A 15,734-nucleotide genomic window follows, 5' to 3' on the forward strand; every position below is an offset into this window, starting at 1 on the left:
TAACATATATTGGATTACTTGCTGTCTAGGGGGAGAGGGTGGGAGAAGGAAGGAAAAGAATTAGAACACAAGGTTTGTAAGGGTGAATGTTGAAAATTATCCATGTATATATTTTGAAAATAAAAAGCTTTAATTAAAAAGAAGAAAAATTACATCAAAAAGGAAAAAAAATCAAGCAAACAACTACAACAAAAGTGAAAATACCATCCTTTGATCCATATTCAGTCTCCATAGTTCTCTCTCTAGATGCACATTGCTCTCTCCAGAGTAAGTCTATTGGAATTGCCTTAAATCACCTCATTTTTGAAAAGAGCCAAGTCCATCACAGTTGAATAATCATATAATCTTGTTGTTACTGTGCTCTATGCTCACTTCACTTAGCATTAGTTCATATAAGTCTTCCCAGGCTTCTCTGGAAAAGTCCATTTATTCCTATACTCTCTAGTGTTTTTTAATAGGAATGAATGTTGGATTTTATCAAATGCTTTTTCTGCATCTATCGAAATAATCATGGTTTTTGTTAATTTGGTTATTGATATGGTCAATTATGCTAATAATTTTCCCAATATTAACCAGCTCTGCATTCCTGATATAAATCCTACTTGGTCGTGGGGTATTATCCTGGGTCTGTAATCTCTGCAATTTCCAGGCTTTTCTGAAATCAGCCTGCAGAGCAAGTCTTGTGGCACTAAATCAGTCCTTCTTTCCCTGGTCGGTCTAAAGAAACTTCAGGTCGAATGACTATTTTTGTTGTTGTCCAATCATTCTATCATGTCTGACCCTGCAATTCCTCCAACTCTAACCCTAACCTGAATGCACACCAAGCCCCTCTACCCTCCGCTATCTCTCAAAGTCCATTCGAGTTCTTTAGTCCTGTGATACTATATCCATCTTACCCTTTGCCATCTCCTTTTCCTTTTATGTTCAGTCTTCCCAATGTCAAGGAAGATTTTATATATATATATATATATATATATATATGTGCATATATATATAAAATAAAAATATATATTATATATGTGTATAATATATACATATATTATAATATAATATATAATAATATAATAAATTATATATATAATATTTATAATATATAACTATATATATATTTGGCTGAGGCAATTGGGATTAAGTGACTTGCCCAGGATCACACAGCTAGGATGTGTTAGGTCTCTGATTCAGATTTGAACTCAGGTCCTCCTGACTTCAGGGATAGTGCTCTATCCACTGTGCCCCCTAGCTGCACTTGAGCCTATGTATTTTACAGAAAAACAGTTGGGGGCTACTTATGAACAACTGATCCGTGGTTATTGAAAACACTTTCTGATATGACGTGACTAGTGTCAAGTAAAGAAAGCTTTATGTTCTACAGAAACGCCTACGTCTTACATGGGCACAAGACACGTAAGGACTAGTGAGTGGGCAACATGTACATGTACCTCCCATAATTGTGGTCCAGAATAGTTACTCATGTCATCACTACATCCACCACCAGGTGGCACTCCTACTCCAATCCACCAGACCAGGCCTTTTTCACTCAAAAATTTAAGAGTTTTCTGCCTAAATTTCTGAGCATATATGATGGTAAGCACTCCCAGCTTCCCAGTGTCCTCTTTATTCTTCCCAACTAAATCTAGGGTTTAACATGTAAAAATCACTCTAGGATAGTTTATTAATTTATCGAATTGGATTATTTGCCCTTATTCCATTAAGATTTTTATTTTCTTCTCAATTTTGTGTGAACCCAAAACATACACATTTATATAAAATAGAGTATGTTGACTGGGAGGTGGGGTTGATGCTGAAAGCTCACCGGCAAATGCTGTGAAATATCTTGGGAGATATTTCCATTCTTCTTAGTCCAAAAGAAGGTGGGGGAAATCTTATGCATTTTGGGGTCTGGGTGGGATTTGAACAGGTTCTTGAAATTGTAACACTCAAAAGAGAAAGTAAAGAATGCTAGGTGAGGTTAAAAAAATAGGCGAACAAAATGAAAACAAATGTGTGAAGGAAGGGGGCCTGCCCAGCAGCATCACATCTCAAAATATGCTACAAAGCAACCATCTTTTCAAATATTTGGTAGGAGATAAAAAATATAAAAAACTTATCAATGGAATAGATTTAGTATGTGGTATATTAAAACAAACAAAATAAGATAGTGTATGATAAACCAAAGAAAAGGGTAAGGATTTATTATTCAATTCAATTCAATATTAAATTAGATTTCTCTTAATAAATGATTCTGTTGAATTATCAGCAACCCTCTCTCCTTATTTTCCATCTCCACTAGCCCATTTGTGTTGTGCTGGTCACAACAAATATCAATAAAGATGTGATATCTGAGATTATGAGAATAGAATAAAATATATAATGAGGGAGACAACATGGAAAGAAATACATTGGATCATATACAGAATAAATAAAAAAAGTAATTAAGAGATGGAAAGCACTGGAATTAAGAGGGGTTGAGAAGGTTTCCTGCAGGATTTGATGTTTTAGTTGGTTGGGACTTGAAGGAAGCCAGGGAGGTCAGGAGGAGATAGAGCATTCCAGGCATGGGGAACTTCCAGAGAGAATTCCCAAAGCTGAGATAGAAGTATCTTGTTTGTGGAGCAGCCAGGCAAGGACAGTGTCACTGCTTCAAAGAGTACATGTTGGGGAATGAAGTGTAAGAAGGCTGGAAAGGTAGGAAGGGAGGAGGTATTGAAGGGCTTTGAATTTGGTAAAAACTGCTGGAAAACTGAAAAGGAACTTAGAATTGAATTTAGATCAATATATTATAGAGTATAAGCTCCAATTAAATACAGGACTAAGATATAAAAAGTTGCATCATAAATAAATTAGAGAGGTAGAGGAGATCCCTATCATAACTACAGATAGGGGAAGAGCTCTTGACTAACCAAGAGATAGAAAGGATCCCAGGAGATAAAAGTCATTTTTTTTTCATTTTATAAAATTGAAAAGCTTTTGTATAAATAAAATCAATGCAGTTCAAATTAGAAAGAAAATAGTTAATTGAGGGAGGATCTCTGTATGGATTTTACTTGGATATCTATAGAGAACTCCCAGGAAGCTAAAGACTTTGGTAACTGGAATGTTCCCCTCCTTCTAAGATTAATCAAGAGTGCATTGAATCATGAGAAAACATAAGGTCCTAGCACATTTACTGGGGCACTGTGAACTTTACATAATATTGAGTCTCCAGAAATTAACAACATGCTTCAGAGAGTTAGATCATAGAAAACAGAAACCAAGATGGATCACAGAACAGTGCTTTTCATAATAACATGGTTTTAAGATATATAAGCAACAGGATTTCTCTTAATAAACAGTTCTGTTGAATTATCAGCAACCCTGTCTCCTTATTTTCCACCGCCACCAGCCCATTTGTGTTGTGCTAGTCACAACAAATATCAATAAAGATGTGATATCTGAGATTAATGAGAATAGAATAAAATATATAAGAGAAAAGAGAACAAAATCAAGAGAATAATTATTTTGGATGATGCTAATGAATGAATTTATTTTGTTTGATTATGTTTGTTTGTTACAAGAATAGGTTTGGGGGCATGAAATTAGTGAGAGGAGAGTGATAAATCTTTTTTTAAATGACTTATTACTCCTTTCACTGACTCAAAGTGACTCAAGAGATGTCATTAATGCATTTTTTACAAATGCACAGAAGAACTAGGGATGTCGTAATTCCTGCTATTAGAGTCTGTTTAATTTGGTGGATTGATTGTGTTCAGGAGTTCTGAGTGACAGATAGAACTAGGAGTCCTAGCTAAATATGTTGAGCCCCCACAAAGGGATGGGGTACTAGGTTGCTTAATGAGGGACGAACCAATCAAGGTCAGAACCAAAATTTCTATGCCAGCATTTATTAAGTCATTTCTATGTCAAACCTTTATTAAGAACTTACTAAGTGCCAGGTACAGAGCTAAGTGATAGGGATACAAAAATAGGTAAAAACAAAAACAAAAAAATCTGCCCTCAAAGAACTCATGATATAATGAGGGAGACAAACAAATATTTGCAAACAAGCTGCATCCAAGATAAATTGAAAATAAGTAAGAGAGGGAAACCTGTAGAATTAAGATGGGAAAGACTTCTTGTAGATTAAGAGATTTTAATTGAGATTTAGTATGGACTTTAGTTGGACTAAGAAGGTGGAGATGAGGAGGGAGAGCATTCCATTCATTGAGAACAAACAGAAAAATGCCTGGAGCTAGCTGAGAGGTAGAATGTCTTATTGTGGAATAGTCAGGAGGACTTGCTGGACTGAAGAGGACATCTAAGAAGCTTGAAAATTAGGAGGTGGCTAGGTGATGAAGGGCTTTAAATGCCAAATTGATCATTTTGTATTTAATATTGGATGAAACAGGGAGTCACCAGAATTTACTGAGAAAGAGTTGACCTGTGCTTTAGGAAAGCAATGAATGGATTAGCGTGGAAAGAGACTTGAGGCAAGTCTGTTAGCAGGCCAGTCCAACATGGAATGCTGAGGGCCATCAATGTGGTGGTGGTGTCCTAAAAGAGAGGTAAAAGCATATTTGTAATCAGTAATTAGCCTTAAGTGCTTAGTTGTCTGACCTCAGTGCATTAACTCAAGAGTTTCAGCCCTTTACATTTCCTGCTTTCTTTTGTTTTAGAACACAGGTGGTCATGCCATCCCTGACTTCTCAGGGAGGTGAGAACCCCAAAAAGGAGTTGATCACGTTGTATGGAAAGGAAGGCAAGCTATACAGGCTTTTACTATGCTTCTAGCTTCCTCTCTTGTTATTCCAAATTGTAAATGTAAAGCTCGAGCAGCCTGATGATATTTAAAATGAGATTCTTGGGCTCCCTGAAATAAAGGAGTATTGGCCAATGGTTAGAAGGCTATCTGCCTTTGAATTACCATCAAAAATAGGACTTGGAAGTCCACTATGAGAGTGGACATGCAAGATATAATCTTACCTGCCTTCTCACTTGCTCTTGAAGTTCCTTAAAGAGCTGATATATATTAGAGACTACAAATTTTATTTGGACTGAATAGGCCGAATCAGATATTATATTTATATCTCCTGGATAATAAGTAAGAGCTAAAATGATTGCATACAATTCATTCTGCTGAGTGGATTGAAAAGGAATTCTAACTACTCTATAGTTAAGTCACGAGAGTATATAGCGCAACTATTATGTTTGGATGCATCTGTAAAGATAGTTGGTCCTTTAAGAGGAACTTTAGAAACCTTTTCTTCAAGAATCCATCACCAATTATGTAACAGTCTGATTATCTTTAATGGAGACCCATGTGTAAAATTTGGAGCCATGGCTAATAAAATTTGCCACTCTGGGATGGTTTCACAGCATACATTAATTTGTACATTAGTATAAAAGGTGTACATCTTGTCAGGTCTTATCCCAGATAATTGTACTGCTTGCTTAATGACCTTTAGTAAAATTCTAGCCATAAGCACTGGATAAGGAGTAAGGCTTTGTTCTGGTTGTGCTGGGAGGTTCACGCACTCTATCACATTGTCTCCTTGATGAAAGACTGCTATGGGTGCCTCTTATGTAGCAAAAACTGATATTTCCAAGGGTTTTTGAATGACTCTTTCAACCACATTGGATAAAGCCAGTTTAACTTCTCTTAAAGCCTCTTGAGCTTCTTTTGTAAGCTGGTGTGGTGATTTTAAAGCACTGCCTCTCCTTAAAATGTCATATAATGATAGATAGTCAAGCCTAACATGGGGTGCATGCGTTGGATATCTCCTATCAATTTCTGAAAGTCATTTAAGGTGTTTAGCTTCTCTATTCTTAAAGAAAGTTTTTGTACTGTTAGCACCTTAGGGTATACTTCATATCCTAAATATTGAAAAGGAGCATGTCTTTGAATTTTTTCTGGAGCTATATGCAATTTGAAGTTCCTTAGTGTTTCTATGGTCTTTTGTAGACATGCTTCTATATTTGCTCCTCAGGTGCACATCCCAATATATCATCCATATAATGTAAAAACATTACTTTTGGAAATACTTTTCTTACTGGAGTAAGAGCAGCAGCAACCTACATTTGACACATAGTAGAGTTGTTTTTCATTCCCTGTGGCAAAACTGCCCATTCATATCTTTTATAAGGCTCAGCTAAGTTAACACTGGGCACTGAAAAAGCAAATCTTTTCATATCCTCCTTATCTAGAGAGATAGAATAGAAACAATCCTTAATGTCTATAGAGGCCATTCTCTAGGCAAATGAATAGGAGATGGAAGTCCAGGCTGAAGAGTTCCCATAGTTTCCATCTGTTCATTTGCCTTTCTTAAATCAATCAACATTCTCCATTTTCCAGATTTCTTTCTTATAACAAATACTGGGGAATTCCAAGGACTAGAGAAGGTAGTAAGTGTCCTTGGTCAAGTTGCTCCTGTACTATATCTAATAAGGCCCGAATTTTATCGCTACTTAAGGGCCACTGTTCTATCCACACTGGTGTATCAGTTTTCAATTGGATAGGAACAGGTGAAAGTGTTGGCACCTACAATAGCAACCCTGCCTAAAAAACCGAGGTACTCATTTTTAACCCTAATTGTTGTAAAGTGTCTCTTCTCCATGCACTGATGGGGATTTTTTCAACTATAAAAGGAGTTAAAAACTCCTGTTTCACTTGCAAATATCCACCTCAAAGGGATAGCACTAACTTCAGCTGCTATTGATCCTCCTACACCAGACATGTAGATGTCTGCCTTAATCTTTGGCCAGTGACTGGGCCAGTTGGCACCTCTAATGACTGTATGATCTGCACCAGTGTCTACCAATCCTTTTAATGATATGCCATTTATATAGATAGTGAGCATAGGTTGGTCAGTCACAGCTGCTGTCCATTATATTCCTGGATTTTGTTGCTTGGAATCAGAATCTGGGTGACTATCATAGATTGCTTATTAGGAGTCTATCACTAAACCTGACGCTACTATTTCTCCTGGTTGATAAGTCACACATTGTCTACCTGTATTAGTGACTGGGATATTATCTACACATTCCCCAGTTTCCCACATCAGTGTATGGATGGACACTGTTTTGTAAGTCCACTCAGGAGATGAAATTGTCAAGCCTACTGTACCTGGAGGCAAGGAATCCATAGGCTGGAGAGGAACAGATTTCACCTCTCCAGGAGGTATCTCAGTTGTCCCAGCTGCATACAACTCTATTCTCCCCAATTGTAATCTCTTTCTCTCATCAGATTGCTTCCTGGCTGATTGATTGTGTAATCCCTTTCTCCCATCAGATGGCTTCCTGGCTGATTGGTCATGTCTGGGTACTGAACTTCTAGGCACTCTCTGGGTGTAGCATCAGCTGCCATCATGTCCCAATTATTTTTTGTCTTAGGCCCTGGGGCTGGGCCCCTCATCCCGTTTCCCTGAATCAGTCTACATTCTGAGGCCCAATGGAAGCCTCTGTTGCATTTTGGACATGGGGTTTTGGGTCTTGTTCTCCCACCCTGTTTTCTCACTCTGTTTCTATGCCAACATTGAACTTTTACATGCCCTACTTTACCACGTTGAAAGCATTGAGGAGTCACTCCTGGAAGTCCCTTGCCAAAAGGGACCCTGTCTTCCCATGTTCAGATCTTAGGAAGTCTGCATCATAGCCTGGCTATAAAAGGTATTTGTGCCCACTGTGGCACAGCATCTTATGATCTCCTCTAAAGGAGCATCCTTGCGTAGTCCTAATATAATTCTTCTACAAACCTCATTAGCATTTTCTTTAGCAAGTTGCCTTATCATAATGTCTGTTACTACATTTTCACCATTAGTTCATAAGACAACTATCTGCAAATGTTCCACAAAATCAGTAAAGGGTTCATTTGGCCTTTGTGCAATTTTTGTGAAGGCTTCACCCTTGTCGTTTTTACTGGGGAGAAAAGTCCATGCTTTGATAGCAGCAGCAGCAATTTGCCCATATGCTGCTATGGGGTAATTAATCTGTACTGAAATTACTGCATAAGAACCTACCCCTGTTAGTTGGTCACAGGTGATTGGAGGATTAACTCCACTATGACTATTTTGTTGGGCTTGTATTCTAAAGAGCTCACAATATTCAGAAAGCCACAACAAGTTTTGTCCAGGTTCTAAGCATGTCCTTGCTATAGATTTCCAGTCCCTAGGGGTTAAGACTTCATAAACCAAATTCTGTAATAACATTTTAACATAAGCTGATGTAGCCCCATAAAGAGTTCAAGTCTTTTTTAGATCTTTGAGGATTTCTATATCAAAAGGAATGTATCTTCTAGTTTCTTGACCTGAAGAGTTAAATTGTTGAATTACAGGATACATTTCTATTTTCAAATCAGCTAATCCTGCCCTTCTTCTGTGGCTTTAAGTAGTGCCTTTTGCAATCTAGTCATAGGAGGGGGTGATTGCTCAGGGGGAGATACTGGTAGTATCACTGCCCCTCTCACTACTTCTCCTCCCTCCATCCCAGAAAGTGAAGTTGATGGGGGTACGTCAATAATCTGCTCCATAGGCAGGGTTGAAGCTGCCTTGTGAGAGCCAGAATCACCATGCCTTTCACCATGCCCTTCATCCTCACTTAATTCCTCATGCCCTCCAGTGATATAGCCATTAGTCTATTTATTGTCTTCCTCCGTATTCTTTGACACAGAAATATCACTGCTACTGATAACTACTGCTGCTGCTGCTATTGCTGCTACTGCTACTCTTAAAAGACCAAAGGAGAAAAGACTGATATATATATATATATATATATATATATATATATATAATATTTCCTTGGAAATTGAACCAGGACCTTTGTCATTGTAGTATTCACATAGTTGATCTCCTACTAGTTTCAAATTATCTGGCCCTACATCTTCTTCTTTAAGAATCTACATCTTTAAGAACCAAGGGGATGTACGTTCTAATGTACCCAAGAATCTAGCAATCTGCAACCAAGTTATAATTAAGCCTTGTCCCTTGATCAACTTAAATATGCTTTCTATAGCCCCACCTCGGGATGGGGGTGGGAGTGGGGCTGGGCACTGGGGGAGAATCTTTTCCTAATATGTGCTCCATTTCATCTGGAAAAGGTTACTAGTTTAGCCCTTAATAAAGTAATTTCCCTGTTTGTCTATTAAAATACTCACCCTATTTCCTGGTCACCAGGGACTTCTTCAGTGAAATTAGGGTCCTTGATCCACACGTTGGGCACCAAATGTGAAGACCAAGTTAGCACCCTGGATACCTTAGAATCAGCCAGAGTCAGGATAAGCAAAAGTCCTTGTTCTTTATTTTTGGTTTTGGGGGATACGAGTGAATTGAATGGACATAGGACCTCCATGACCTCTCCTCTTCATCTCCTGCCCAGAAGTGACTCTGGCTAGTCTTACTCCACCCCCTACTCCCTCCTACAATTCTCTGTATACACCAATTATTGAGCCAGCACAGAATAGTGGGAAGGGCCATATTCTTAGAGTACTGTCCAATCAGTAATTAGCCTTAAGTGCTCAATTGTCCAACCTCAGTGCATTACCGCAAGAGTTTCAGCCCTTTACATAACTCCCTTTTAGAAAAAAAGAAATTGAAGAAGCAATCAGGGAACTCCATGAGAAAAAAAAATTCTTCAGGGCCAGATGGATTGTATACAAATGAATTCTACCAAACCTTTAAAGAAGAATTAATTCCAGGCCTTTACAAACTATGCGAAAATAGGCAAAGATGGAGTTCTACAAAATTCTTTTTATGACAAAAATACAGTTCTGGTACCTAAGAAGAGCCAGAACAGAGAAAATTATAAACGAATTTCCTTAATGAATATTTGTTGTAATTCGGGAGCCACCTGACAGTGGCTGCTGGAGATCCAACCCAGACCTGCAGAATGGATCTCATTATGTGAGAGGATGAAACAAGGAGACTGAGAAGTAGTTGCTGTTCTCTGACCTCTTTCCTCTTCCCTCTGCTTCCAATTTATCTCATTCCTAGTCTGCAATATCTGTGTCAGCAAAGGTTGCCCTGCAACTCCTTCAGATATTATGATCCACACTTGTGGAAGCTCTTGGAAAATTGATCTGTCCCTTAACAATTGCTTGGTTTTTTTGGGGTTTTTTTTGTTTTTTTTTTTTTTTTTGCTGTTATTTCCTCCCCCACAGCATGGTCCGCACACCAAGGAATGCAAGGAACACTATCACTTCTGGATGGTTGTAGCAGGTGTTGATCTTGTGAGATATCATAGAGAATAACTTTTAAATGGAGAAGAGGATGGTAGTCAGAATAGGCATTTAATTCTCTCATCAGTCTCCTGGCTCAGCCCTTTGATGTGTTGGTTCATTTAATTACCCCAACTAAAAAAGTCTTACTGGGGCTCTTCTTCCTTTCCTTCCCCATGGGTTACCGAAGGAATTCTGGAAGGATCCTTCTCACGAACAGCTCTGATGCTTCTTGTAATTCTTATGATTCTTGTGCCCCATATTGGGCGCCATATGTTGGACTATACGGGAGCCACCTGACAATGGTTGCTGGAGATCTAACCCAGACCTGCAGAATGGATTTCATCTTGTGAGAAGATGATACAAGGAGACTGAGAGGCCATTGCTGTTCTCTGACTTCTCTGACTGAGGGGTCGTTACATTGTCTGACCTCTCTCCTCTTCTCTCTGCCTCAAATTTATCTCATTCCCCATCCACAACGCCTGTGTCAGCAAAGATTGCCCTGCAACTCCTTCAGATACTATGAGAGCCTGTGCAGGCTCTCGGAGAATTGACCTTAATAAATATTGATGCAAAAAAATTTAAGTAAAATATTTGCAAAGAGGTTACAATGATTTGTCACAAGAATAATACACTATGATTAGATTGGATTTATTTTTTAACTTATAATATTTATTTTTCAAAATACATGCAAAGATAGTTTTCAACATTCACCCTTGCAAAACTTTGTGTTCCAAGTTTTTCTCCCTACTTCTCTACCTCCCCCCTCCCCTAGACAACAAGCAATTCAATACAGATTAACCATGTGCAATTCAGATAGGATTTATACCAAGAAACAGGGCTGGTTCCATATCAGGGAAAACTATCAGCACAGTTCACCATTTCAATAACAAAACCAACAGAAATTATATGACTATCTCAATAGATGCAGAAACTACTTTGGACAAAATATAGCACCCATTCTTATTAAAAAAATACTAGGGAACATAGGAATAAATGGAATTTATGATAAGTAGGATCTATCTAAAACCATCAGCAAGCATTATCTATATAGGAGATAAGTTAGAAGCTTTCCCAGTAAGATTAAGGGTAGAATAAGCATGTCCATTATCACATCTTTTATTCAATCTTGTACTAGAAATGTTAGTTTTAGCAATAAGAGAAGAAAAGAATTTGAAGAAATTAAAATTGGCCATAAGGAAACAAAACTATTGCTCTTTACAGATGCTAAGATGGTATACTTAGAGAATCTGAGAAATTCATCTCAAAAAACCTCCTTGAAATAATTAACAACATTAGCAAAGTAACAGGATAAAAATAAACATAAATCATTATCATTTTCTATGTAGTATCAACAAAACTCAGCAGCAAGAAATAAAAAAAGAAATGCCATTAAAAATTGCTCTAGATAATATAAAACATTATATTTTTTTATATATACCTGCCAAGACAAACCCAGAAAGTATATGAAACACAATTATAAAATACTTTTCACACAAATAAAGTCATATCTAAATAATTGGATAAGTTCATGTGTAGGCTGAGCTAATATAATAAAAATTAATTTACTTATTTAGCACCATACCAATCAAACTAACAAAACATTTTATAGAGCTAGAAAAAATGATAACAAAATTCATCTAGAAGAACAAAATGCCAAGAATATCAAGAAAATTAATGGAAAAAAAATGCAAAGGAATGTAACTAAGTTGTAGTAGATCTAAAGCTCTATTATAAATCGACAATCATTAAAATTATTTGGTACTAGATATGAAATAGTAGAACAGTAGAATAAGTTAGAAACAGAAGCCACAATAGTAAATGACTATAATAATCTACTCCAGTTTCTGGGATAAGAACTCACCATTTGACAAAAATGTCTGGGAAAACTGGAAAATAATATGGCAATAACCAGGCTAAGGATAAGATAAGGTCAAAATAGGTATATTATTTAGACATAAAGGATGATACCATGAGTAAATTAGGAAAGCAAAGAATAGCTTACCTGTTAGGTCTATGGAGAAGGAAAGAATTTATGACCAAATAAGAGCTAGAAAACATTATGAAATGCAAACTAGATAATTTTGATCTCATTAAATTTAAAGATTTTGCACAAACAAAACCAATGCAATCAACATTAGAAGGGAAGCAGAAACTCTGGAAACAAATTTTATAGCCAATGTTTCTGATAAAGACTTCATTTCTCAAATATATAGAGAACTGATTGAAATTTATAAGAATACAAGCCATTCCCCAAATGATAAATGATCAAAGGATATGAACAGACAATTTTCAGATGATGAAATTAAAACCATTTCTAGTCATATGAAAAATGTTCCAAATCATTATTGATTAGAGAAATGCACAACTCTGAAGTGCCACTTCACACCTCTCAGACTGGCTAAGATGATGCGAAAAGATAACAATGAATATTGGAGGGGATTTGGGAAAACTGGGACACTAATACATTGTTAGTGGAGTTGTGAACTGATCCAACCATTCTGGGCAGTAATTTGGAAATATGCCCAAAGGGCATGCATATCCTTTGATTCAACACTGTCACTACTTGGTCTGTATCCCAAAGAAATCATAAAAGAAGGAAAAGGACCCACATGTATAAAAATGTTTGTAGCAGCCCTTTCTGTAGTAGCAAGGAATTGGAAATTGAATATATGCTCATCAGTCAGGGAGTGGCTGAATAAGTTATGGTATATGAATGTAATGGAATATTATTGTTCTATAAAATATGATGAGCAGGCTGATATCAGAAAAGCCTGGAGAGGCCTACATGAACTGATGCTAAGTGAAGTGAGCAGAACCAGGAAAACATTGTACATGGCAATAACAACACTGTGTGATGATCAACTGGGATGGACTTGGTTCTTCTCAGCTATAAGTGATCCAAGACAATTTCAATAGACTTGGGAGGAAAATGCTATCTGATTCCAGAGAACTGTGGAGACTAAATGTAAATTGAAGTTTATTATTTTTACTTTTTTTTTTCTTTCTTGTGGCTTTTCCCTTTTGTTCTTATTTTTCATTCACAACATGACTAATGTGGTCATGTGTTTAATATGATTCCACATGTATTACATATATCAGATGATTACTTGTTGCTGTCTTGAAGTGGGAAGAGGACAAAAAAAGAAGGAAGGGAGGGAAAAAATTTGGAACTTAAAATTTTATTGAAATTAATGTTGAAAACTATCCTTACATATAATTGGAAAAATATTATTAAATGGGGAAAAGTAAAAAAAGAAATAAAAAAAACAAGACAAAACAAAACTCAGCAATTGCCCCTCCTATTCTTTAATCAACATTTTCTCCAACAATTGGGAGGATCTCATGAAAAATATTGCAGGTTTGAACAGAAACCTGAGTAACATGTATCTTTAATTTAACATGATAGTATTAACAGTGTCTGCTTTTCTGTGTCCCATCCTGAACTTCCTTGTAATATCTTCCTTTTTTTTAGTTTCTTTTTTTTTCATTTTCTTTTTTGCATCAATCTCATGATCCACCTATTCTCCACTTAAGATCTTTGGAGAAAAATTAAGTTTTTACTTTTAAAAGGTCATGAAGATCAGGATTATGGGCTCATGAGAAGTAAAATGGGATTGGAGAAGGGCAAACGTCATTCTACTTTTTCACAGATTTGCCCAGGATCACATAGCTATCATGTGTCAGAGACAAGACTTGAAACCAAATATGAGACTAGTTCTTTGTCCACTACACACATTATGATGCCTTTCTTTTGCTTTTTTGAACAATGGATTGGGTTAGCTGATAGTACTTCTCTATCCTCTCTTAGGCACATTGTTATACAGTATATAAATGAGTCCTCTTCTATGAAAGTGGGGGTGATCCTAAATTTTCCTAGCAGAACATAAATTTTGGCAGATTTTGCTCAGCAGGTCCAGCAAAAGACTGATCTAGTTATGGATTGTGAGTCTGTTGTCCAGGCCTGTGCAGCTATTTTTAGAGAAGCTTATTATTAGGTTGATTACAGGGTGATCAAATTTTGATCCACATCAGCTCTCAAAGACCAAAGACTATATATTATGGAAATATTACCATGTGCATGGGTGGAGAATGAGCACTCTTACCAAATCATAGATCTTGAAGTATTGACACATGTAAATATATGGGAAAAGTAAGGTGAAAGTGAACTTGCCCAGGATAATTATTCCCCAAATCAGATATCTGAAAGGAAGTAGTTGTATAGCCCCTAGCTTCCTTATCTTTATTTATTCAAGTTGCAGTTGAACTAGATCCTTGGGAAAGTGTGACTGCAGAACTACTGCAGTCACTTTTTACTTTTAAAAGGTTATGAAGATCAGGATCATGGGCTCATGAGAAGTAAAATGGATTTGGAGAAGGGCAAATGTCATCCTATTTTTTCACAGAAAGGAAATCAGTGGACTTCATAAACTTCTGTTAATTTAAATTCCTGGCAAAATTCTAGAAGGAATAGTTAGTCAGCATTTAGAAAAAGGAAGTGATGATTACAGAGTAAGAAAACTTCATACAGGCTAACTTTGTTTTTGCTTTTGACAGGATTATTAAACTGGAAGATCAGGGAATGTTGTATAGTTTACTTCTAAACAAAACATTTGATAAAAATCTCTCACACCATTCTTGTGCAAAAGATGGAGAAAGGCGGGTTAGATTACAGAACAATCACACTGATCTGGAAATGGCTCAAAAATTTGACCCAGAAAGTAGTTATTAATGGATCAAAGTCAACTTGGAAAGAGATTTTCAGTGGTGTGTCCCAGAGATCTGTATTTGTTCCTGTACTATCTGACATTTTCTCATTGTTATGGGAAAAAAAGCAAATAAACACATTATTAATTTGTCAAATGACATAGAACTAGAAGAACTAAAACAATGGATAATAGGGTCATGATTCAAAAAGATCTTGACATATTAGAACATTGAACCAAACTGAATAGGATGAAAGAGATAAATGAGAGATATACATATAAATGTTTAACAACCAGGTCTCCAAATATTAATAATGATAATTGTAAGTAGGAAACACTTTTTAAGTGTACTGTTTCTAACATTTTATTGTGTTCAAATGGTTATTATAATTATATGATATAGCTACAGAGATGGTCCAATATTAGAATCAATTGACTTAATTGATATAAATACAAAGATATATCATATTTCCAAGATGTAGGAGGAAAAAACCTTTGACAAAAGAAAACACATATTAAAAATACTAAAAAGCATAAAAACTATGTTTTTATTTACATCTTTCCATCACTTTCTTTTTTCTTTGTTTTAGTTTTGTTTTTATTTTTTCCCCATCATTTTCTTAAGAATATAAAATCAAAATAACCATTAATCAAGTCCTGATTTGTGGGATTTGCTATTTCCAACATGTAAATCCTCACGATGAAAGTTTAACAATTGCCTCAACCATGCCCCTGGATAAACATAATATCTTGCTGTTTGTTGGATTATAGAAAATCAACCTCACAAATGAAAGTCAGAGATGTCTTGAAGTTCATCTGAAAAAATTCCTGAGATACTGAAAATT

The sequence above is a fragment of the Sarcophilus harrisii genome, chromosome 5, assembly GCF_902635505.1.
Source record: "Sarcophilus harrisii chromosome 5, mSarHar1.11, whole genome shotgun sequence".
NCBI lineage: Eukaryota > Metazoa > Chordata > Mammalia > Dasyuromorphia > Dasyuridae > Sarcophilus > Sarcophilus harrisii.